Source organism: Saccostrea cucullata, unplaced genomic scaffold, assembly GCF_032062105.1.
Source record: "Saccostrea cucullata isolate Sc308-1 unplaced genomic scaffold, CSIRO_AGI_Scuc_v1 ctg756, whole genome shotgun sequence".
Taxonomy (NCBI): Eukaryota; Metazoa; Mollusca; class Bivalvia; order Ostreida; family Ostreidae; genus Saccostrea; species Saccostrea cuccullata.
The window spans coordinates 320,778-331,129 of NW_026930876.1; positions in this window are offsets into that span (position 1 = coordinate 320,778).

The following is a 10,352-nucleotide window of genomic DNA, read 5'->3' on the forward strand; positions in this document are numbered from 1 at the left end:
AGTCGGTTTTTATAGCTAAGCGGGGCTATTCCACGGACCTCCCTACACATTAAACAACGTGATTTTAGCAGTAAAACAGGAACATAATTTTGTTATCGTATACAGTGGACCTTCAGATATCCGGACGCCAGATATCCGGATGCTTCGGTATCCGGACGATTTTTCAGCGGAACGAATTTTTTTAATGTTATTCTGTCTTGTTTAACTAGTGATTCAGATATCCGGATGCTTCACATATCCGGACAAATTGACTGGAAACCAGAGCGTCCGGATAAATGAGGGTCCACTGTATTCGTTTTAACTGATCAATACATATAACGAACAAATTTGTAATTTAAAAAAGGCTATTTTCAATGTTACGAAAGCTCAGATCGTCTGCATTCCTAACACAGGTAAGCAAACAAATTGTACCTCTGGTGTTAAATAAAACAGCGTAATCGAGACATGGTGACCTAATTCGTTTCTCTATAGAGGAAACGATCAGCCGTATTTATCGCCCTTGGTAGAATAGAAATAACGTCCTTGTTGTCGTGAATGATGCAGAATAACCTCCTCGGTCTCGAAATGTTGTTTGAAAGCTAACGCCTCGGCTTTTATCTTTCAAACAACATTTCGAGACCTCGGAGGTTATTCTGCAACATTCACGAAAACGCGGACTTTATTTCTTAAATACTTTACATTACAAATGGAAAAAAAACAAATAAACACGATGTGTTTCTGAAACACTATGCCCTCGATGGTATCACAATTCTAATGAAGGACGTAGATGGAAGAGGTATAAACTTACTTTTGACTGCGAAATCGTCATGGTTTAGGTTAAAGATGACAACAGACAGGCAGACAAACAGACAGGACAAAAGCAATATACACATGTACCCCCGAATTCTTTCGATTCGGGGGCATAAAAATTATACAATTCAAATCCAAAATTATAGAATACAAAAAAACTACAATACAAATGGAACACTTTAGTCCACAAATGGAAAATTATAGAATAAAAAAAGATGTTTTTGTGAAACACTGATACCCCGTATGACAGCTTATGGCTAGGGTTGAATTCTTTCAAATGTCAAACTCGAAAGGTCAAGATCAAAAGATCTGGTACCCAAAGGAAGGTCTTGTTACATGAAATCAACCTGTGAAATAGGAAACCCTAGTTTTACTTGTTCAAAAGTTATGACAAAGGTTAAAGTTTTAAAAAATAGGTCTTCTCACATATTAATAATTCACGTGTAAAGTAGGAAAGTCCTAGTAATAACAGTTCAAATGTTATAGGCAAGGTTATAGTAGGGCAATTTCTTTGTATAAGTAGGTCAAGCTCCAAGGTCAAGGTCAAGAGGTCAAACATGATAAAGAAATGCCAAGTCAAAAGGAATAGACATGTGAAATATATGAAAGCCATAGTCCCAACCACTCAATAGTATGTGCTAGGTTAAAGTTGACAACAGACAGACAGAAAAACAGACAGACAAACAAGTATGTCTATGTAGTGTAAACATAGTCTGCAGTCAGATTAATATTCCCACGCTGGCTGCAATGAATGAATGAAAGCTGATGATATTTGATATGGGTGCAGTATGGGAGTTGGGGAGTGTGAGAATCTATAGAGAACACACACAATATATCTTGTAACTCATGTAGCTGGACGTTGTTTATAGTAGAATAAATATATGTATATAAAGAACCCTGTGTTAGGTTATTATCCAACACAACATGGTGGCAGCGGTGGGATTATTAATCTGACTGCAGACTATGTTTACACTACAGACAGGTCAAAAACAAAATACCCTCAGGATCTCTCAATCCAGGGGCATAATAGAAAACATTATTCAATGCAAATGGAAAAGATCGAATATTTCAATCTTTGAAGAAACCTACTCTTTTTGTATGAATGTGTGCATGATTATCCTCTTGAAACACTTAATTTCATTATTTTTGTGTTCCATGTTTTAGACTGAAACATATAGAGATAACAGGATTCAAGCTCAAAAGTCCATGAAAAATACAAAATTGAAGCAGATAAAACACTGACCACCAAAAAGGATCAGAGGTAGGATTAGGTGCCATGGAGGAGTATGCATCCCCTGCCGACCTGTCACAACAGCCATGTGCTTCTTGTCATGATCATGAAACTACGACAAAATCCGTCGACAATTCAGTATGTATATAACGGCTTAAAAATAAGTAAAAAAACGCAAGTCAGCATTTAACTTTATCATAAATTGTATATGCTGACAAGGTCATTATATCGAAATAATGACTTTAGACGAGACTGCTGATATTCTTTTTCAGCAATTTATAATTAGCTGTCAATTATTTACCTTGTTTAAAAGAACATGGCCCTGCGTATCAAATCAACTGGAGATATGTATATTGTATATTATATAAGGTGTATCGTTGCAAAAGTAAGGGAAATTGACGATTGAAAAGTAAAAGTCAAAACATTTTAAATAAAGCTTTGTGAGTAGAGAACTATTGACGTCTTTTTATAGTAAAATATCCTTAAATGAGACAGAGGTTTCAGACTCTGTGATATGTTTATTTCAAGCTCATATGGGATATATCGTGCTGACATAAAATGGAAAAATTTACACATGTGCAATCCGTTCATAAAACACTTTTCTGTAAAAAAAAAAACTCCGACACAAAATAAGGAAAAGGAATGAATCAATCGGAATATCTTTAAGCAAATTATAAGCCGACGTACAGCGTTGTCATTATCGAACTAAAGGGGGAAAAGGACAAAGTCTTAAACTGATGGGACAGGATTATATTTTTACAATAAATTATAGTATGTATTTAAACATGAAAAATGTACAATTTCATCAAATAGTCGACTCTCCCATAGATTTCTATCAAATATTTCATTTTGACACATTAAAACATAATTTTGACATATATTTAAAACTGGGTATAAAGAAAAAAAATGTATGATTTTTTTTTTACATTTTCCCCCATTTTTCTTATCAGTAGAAATATTTCCTTCGCATTGGGAACATTTCTAGCCACGAAATAACAGGTGAGTAAGCTCAGGTGACTATTGCTATCCGTTGTCGTCCGCCGGCGTTCGTCGTGCGTTTACATTTGAACATTTTCAGCTTCTTCTCTGAAACCGCTCTACCCATCTCAACAAATTATGACACAAAGCATCAATGGGAGAGAGGGAACAAAAATTGTGAATTTCATGGTCCTTACCCCAATGGGCCAGGGGGATGGGGCCATAAATCCATGCAATCTTTTAAAATCTTCTTTACTCCTGGACATTAAGCAGTCAAACTGTTGGTATGATTGTAATCAGCATTGAGTCGTCCTCTACCAAAATTGTGAAAAACATGGCTCTAGGGTCAGGGTTTCTGATGATAGGGCGGGGCTTAATAGATTATATAGTGAAAATAATTATTTCTTTTCTTCTTCTTCTCTAAATACTATACTGATGAAAATGGTTGATTGCATGCAATGGAATCAAATATTGTCATTGTTCTTTCCCATATACTTCAATGTAAAGCTTAGATTCCCCTTTTGTTTGTCACCCTACCCCCGCAAAAAATTTCCCACCCTCAGCTAAATAAAAATAAACACACACACACACCAGGATGGCAATGTGTTTTTGTGGGGACCCACCAAATTAAATAGATCTGGGTTTAGTGAAAAACATTTCGCGAAAAATTCAGTATCCGGAGCTCTTTATTAAAAACAATCAATCTTGATTGGGCCTTGCATGCATGGCACTTTTTCCACCTTGACAGTTCATCCCGGACTCCATGCCACTTAAACAGAAGAAAAACCCGCGGTGAAAATTTGACATTATTGAAGAAAAGAAAGAAAATGCGTGTAAAACTTCATGCACAATGTTATTTTACCATATGTGATTAAATTAAAAATGTATTTCTTAAAACAAAATAATGACTTATCAGGTCGCCAAGTTTAGCTGTTTTGGTCTTTTCAATAATTTAAATGTGGCGCCTTGTAAAAACTGAATTATCTGTTCCTGGTACATATTCTTATATAAGTACGAAAAAGAATTGATAACTTTTTAAAGTTCTCTTAATATATCTAAAGTAACTGAATCAAATTTCTATGAACAATTGCGTATTGAATTTTATTTAAACATGTTTTTGAAGACGTCAAATTTACACTGTGGGATTCACCTCTGGTTTAGTGGCATGGTTTCCAGGATGAGCCGTCAAGGTAGAAGAAAGGGGCATGCATGGCATCAAGCAACTTGAATAAATAGTACAAACACCAAACACTCCGGATACTGAATTGGTCGCGAAATGTTTTTGACCAAACCCACATCTATTTCTTAGCACCCAAAACACGTTGCAATCCTGGTGATTTTATAGTTAAGGGTAGGAATTGTTTTCCCACATTTTTTCGACAATATAAACTTCATACTCACAGTTGTGCTTGAGCTTTCAGCTCAGGTGAGCCAAAAATTACCTAACTTATTTCTGTCGAATTGAGCTTCTTAATCTTTGTTTACACGTGTATGTTTTTACTATACATTATCAATTCTCGCAAAATACTTCTCTTCATCAAACTACGAATTACATTTAAGCTCACCAGAGCTTAAAGGTAAAGTGAGCTTTTTTGATCACCCGGTGTCCGGCGGCTGTCTTTATGTCCGTCTGTAAATAAACTTATTACATTTTCAATTTCTTATCAAGAACCACTGGGCCAATTTTAACTAAATAAATCTGATACAAAGCATCCCTGTCTAAAGGAGGGCTTTTTTTTTAAAATTTTAATATAAAGGGTCAAGCCCCTTTCCAAGTAGAGATAATCAAGAAAATTCGAAAAAGACTGGTGTCTTTCTTTAGTCTTCTTCTCAAGAATCAGAAAAGCTGAAACGATTATCTGGAAGAATCCTAGGGTAATGTAGATTCTATATTATTCAAGTCATGGCCTCTTGGCGTAGCTTGAGGATAAAACTGCCAATAATTTTTTGTTACATTAAAACATGTAGCTGCAGAACTGTAGCTCTCCGGAAAAATATATTGATAGTTGTCCGGTCTGTCAAAATATTTTTTTTTCGGAGAGCTACAGTTCTGCAGCTACATTCAAACATATTGGAAAAAAATCTTTAAAATCTTCTCAAGAACCATTGGGCCAGAAAACAGAAAAATAATGTGGAAGCATGGGTATAGTGTAGATTCGAAATTGTTGAAATCATGCCTCAATGTGCAATGGGGGTGGGGTTGGGTACAGTGGGGCAATAAGGGGGAGGATATGGTGAAGAACAACAGGGCTAAAGTTACTCAGGTGATCATTGTTGCTCATGGGCCTCTTTTTTTCCCTTTATCAGAGGTGGATAGCAAAGATGAATAAGGATACATTTCCCAACAGATCGAGCGCAGGGAAGTGATCAACTGGTCCAAATTTCACAAATCTGATCAAACTCCCTTTCCTTTTACAGCTTCTGTACTCTGCCTCCTAAATGCCATGTAGCAGAGCAGATTTAGGTAGTAGTACATTTTAATTTTACTACATGAACCATCCTTAATTGCTTATCATAATTACGTATTAAGTTTGCCTGCTGAAAACCAAAGATTACAGAAGTTTTGTTCTAAAGTTATCCAAGTTAATTATAAACAATTGACAGACAAATTACTTTATTTCCAATCAAGAGCCTACAGAGGAGTATGAAAGATATATTATTGTAGAAATAAAAAAAATGATAGAATTATTGAAATAAAACTCTATAATCTAAAACACACACAGAACAAGTTGTTATTGCTCTAAAATATTACATAATATTCGAGGACTATTTTCAAGTTGAAGTAAAGTTTCAATATTTTCCTCACAGGTAATGACCCAGAAGTATTTTGAATTTGATAACTAGACTACTTTCTGTACGAGAAAGAGTTTACATTATGTTTCTATGCTTTGTTTTCTTTCATTATAGAGGAAACAATCTATAAGAAAAAAATGATTTCCTCTCGGTTGTATTGAGACTATTCCTTGGCCTTTTTCTGCCCTTCCCCCTCCTCTGCCTGACCAGACTTCAATGTGGAGACGAGCACCTCATACTCATTGGCTTTGTGTTCTTTCCCATCATAACCAAAATAAGCACATCCATGAGTTGTGTGAACTTTACATGGAATGAGACTCCCGGCTGGTGGACTCGACCCACGTACAGCCCCTCATCCACCCTTAGAGCGTTGTGGGGGACGTTTCCGTTGGAGGCACGCTCCCAGCTATACATCCATTTATTATTATAGCTATTGCTCAGACGGTAGAAATATTCGCAAACCTTTTCTTCACCACCGTACGGAACACAGGCTCCACTTAGATGATGCCCGTATTTTCCAGGTGTAAAGACGCCACCAATGTGAGCACAGACTACGTAAAGTGTTTTGCCGTCTGCCTCGTGTCCACCTGTAAACACATCGGTTGGCATGTAGCCATTCGTTCTATACCAACGGCCACTGTAAAGAACAGAAATATAGGGATACATGTATTTATCAAAAATCATTATCTTTAATTAAAAGTATTTATGTATATATTTGACTTAGTACTCACTCTATGCAATAATCTCTATTCAGACCGTCACTCTGCATTGTAATAAGAATATTAGTTTAAATTAATCTGTCCAAAGGAAATGCAATTAAATCATGTATAGACATACACGACTCCGGATCACCTTCATCCGTTTGAAATAGCCTATGTTGTAGTATTATGAATTTATGAAAAGATGTCCTGTTTTGAAGTTTTCTGAATTCACAAACATTGGGTAACTTGCTACAGCTTTTAACAATAAAGAAATAATTATGAATTAAATTGTTGGTGTATATAAAACGAGATGATTTTAGCGTCAACTTTTCTTTTTTGTTCTACTGTCGCCTGCTTATTGTATATATTCCTCCCAATTATTTGCTAAGAACATGCTCTGAATATGATCTGGATACACATCACAGATAAATTGATGATATGTCAGCAATTTGTAAATTTTAAAGTTGTTTTAATGATATTGTTATCAAACAAATATCAGCTATCAATGTGTCGTATTCTGTCCGACTTGGGATGAATAATATTGAAATAACGAACAGTATTCAAGCTCGTAAGTCCATAAAACAATACAAAATTTGAAGCAAAGCATCAGAAGTGGGATCAGGTGCTATGGAGGGATGAGCATCCCCTTTTTCTAGTAAATTATCTAAATATGAAACAGATGTTCTGATTTTGTGTTTTCTTTTATTTCAAAATCTTTGGGATATAATCGTATTAAGATAAAAATTGAAATAACTAGGGATGTCAACGAATATTCGAATATTCATTCGAAGAATTGATATTCGAATATAAAATTATGATTCGAATATTCGGATTTTAAGTATACAAGCATCATAAAGAAAAAAAAATTGGTAAAACTGAAGCTTTATCAGAAATTGAATCAAATTTTTATCGTTGACAAACAATAAGATTTTAATTAAAACAAAATTAAAAGACACTCTTCTTGCATTACCTTAAAGGTGTGAAGAGTGTGTTTATTAAAATAATTTAAATTATTCATTTGATCATTGAATTAGAGGTATAACAGTGTCCAGTACTTAGAATTAGTTTGTATTGTTGAAAGGACACATTTGTAAAGTAACAAACATCCCTTGCTTATGTATACATAATTTCAAATCATTATCAGGAAATTAATTAGCTAAAAGTAATTGCCTTTAGCCTTTTAATGTTTCTCCATTAGATAATTGTTCTGTGTGGTATAAATCTGTAGGGTTATCAGTGTACACTTTGGTAAGCCGATTAATTGATCTGGAGCTTATTAAAAGAATCTTTTGAATTTTCTTTTATTAAATTTTGGATTTTAACTCTACATTTATTCTGTAAAATATTTTAAGAATATAATTACAGTGCATTTACAAAACTCTACATGAAATTTTATTTAGATTTAGAAAAATGATATAAAAGGTATATTGCTTGACAAAAGAGTGAAGATATATACGTATTATAATGCAAGATGTATTTATTTTATCGAATATTCGAATATATTCAAATACTACTATCGAATATTCGAATGTCAATTATTGACAATTTTGACATCTCTAGAAATAACCATTGTCATTTGACAATACAACGTCGCTGCATGAATATCTAAAAAACGAGTTGAAAGCCACATCAAATATTTTCTTCTTTTCCCGTTTTAGATTTTAAACACATTTGGTACCCATGGGGATTCGAATATTGTTGGAAGACCTGGATACCAAAAACGACATGTAGATTCGGTATTGTCAATCAGAAACTCAATCAGAGATCTATTTAACCAACTTGTGTGCACAATCATAATTTTGTAACAAAATAATTTTTCAAATAAACAATGACAAGGTATTTATAATAATATTGCGTTTATTCGTTGTATTTAAAAGCAATCACTTCTATTGATCCTTGAAGAGTGCAATGAACCCATGCATACTGATATTTTTTTCTTTCTTTCTTGTACAGTAACGTACAAAGAGGATTGTGTATTATTTAGCTTTATAGAATCATATTCTTCTGAATAAGCATTTTCTGGATAGTTAAATCATTGGTGTGGATTTAAAGAGTGGAAAGAGGTATCGGTCTTTACAAAAACCATACACAACCTAAGAAAAAAACCGCGCTTTAGCATGCACAGATATCTATATTCGTATTAAAGTTTTGGTCAGTTGCTTGGTGTTTTTTTTCTACTTTTAAACCTTAAAAAGTATGCTAACAACTTTTAAGGATTTTTGAAATAAAAGACTGAAGAAAAACTAATGATTGAGAAACTATCACCCCATGTAGCGGTCTCAAAGTTCAAACTAAGATAAAGACAAATGAAATGTTTAGACCTGTGTACATGTAAAAATTATGTACCGGGGTATTTTCACAACCTGATAACATACAGTATACACGAGAACACGGGAACATAAGAAATATGACATCAATATCAAAATTAAATGAAAACAGATTGATCGATGTGTACTGCCAAATTGATATGTCTCTTAATACCACTGAAACATTCTTAATTAGCTGTGATACGTAAGCAATTGATTAATTAAGGGCTTCGTTAAAAGTGTTTAGTTCTCATAGGTTTAAGAAACACTGATTGTTAGGATGCCATTGTGTAACTTCAATTCTCAAAAACTGCAGCATTTGCAAAAAGGCACAGAACCAATAGTTCTTCTTTAAAGAATCAAACCATAGTATTTATTTTAATCCTTTGCTATTCAATGTCTGATTTTCAAACTACGGCACTATATCAGTGTGTAAATATGCAAAATGAATCCTTAGAAGAAAGATTTATTGTGTTAAAATGCAAAGAGATTTTCGTTAATATACACAAACTTTATATGCTAAAAATTATTGCAATTAAACGCAATATTATTTTAATAAAGGCTCAAGACCGACACATGACTTTGAAGATTTTCCTCTTTAGAAAGGGTTCTATGAGTATAAGTAGAACCACCACTTTTATAATTAAATTCAAATCCAATAGAAGAAAACAATTTACCTACTAATTAATTATGACACTGTAGCAATAATAATGGACAATTTTCAAAAGCAGTTGTAGTTCATGTATATATAGAAACACCACATCCTCACATTCTCAAAAGTATACCCTTATTTGATATTTAAAAGATAAATACGGCATCATTTAGACAATTGTTATTAATTTATTTTTGCTTTATTTGATAAAAGACAAATTCAAATTTCAAACCATGGGGAATTCTTTAAGTCACATCTTTTACACATAGATATCATTTGTTTTTTTTTCAATTATTTTATATATGAATCAAATTTAAAACAAAACCTATTGTAAAGTCATCAAATTTTGTTAAGTAAATGTCAAAACGATAGCATTCTCAATATGTGCCAAAATCAACATGAAAGCAAAATGAAATGCTACGTTGATGTTTGTTGCAAAATTGCCATGAACTATTTCAAGGACAGAGAAAAAAAAGCATTGATATTTATACACTTCTGTAGTTCATATTGGTAATACTATATATACAAGTTTGTACTTATACAAACTTACATTGTCGTCCTGTACAATATTGTTTTCTCAAATAACACTAAACGTGATTATACAGACGCTTTTAGTTTTGAAACAATTTAAATACTAGTACTTTATATAATTAAGTCTTATTGGTCATAAAGGAAAAATTACAAATTTATCATAAAGGCATATATTTTTATAGAGTAAAGATAAATTCTCAACATTATTTAAAGGTGATGTCTTTTAGCTTTAGATTTTGTTTTCAGTGATATTACTCCTCGGTTCACCTTCCGTCTGTTGATAAGTCTTCGAAGTAGCTTCATGTCTGATATTGAGGTAAATGCTCCTTATAACAGAAACAAGCATGAATACAATACCAAAGCCGACAAGT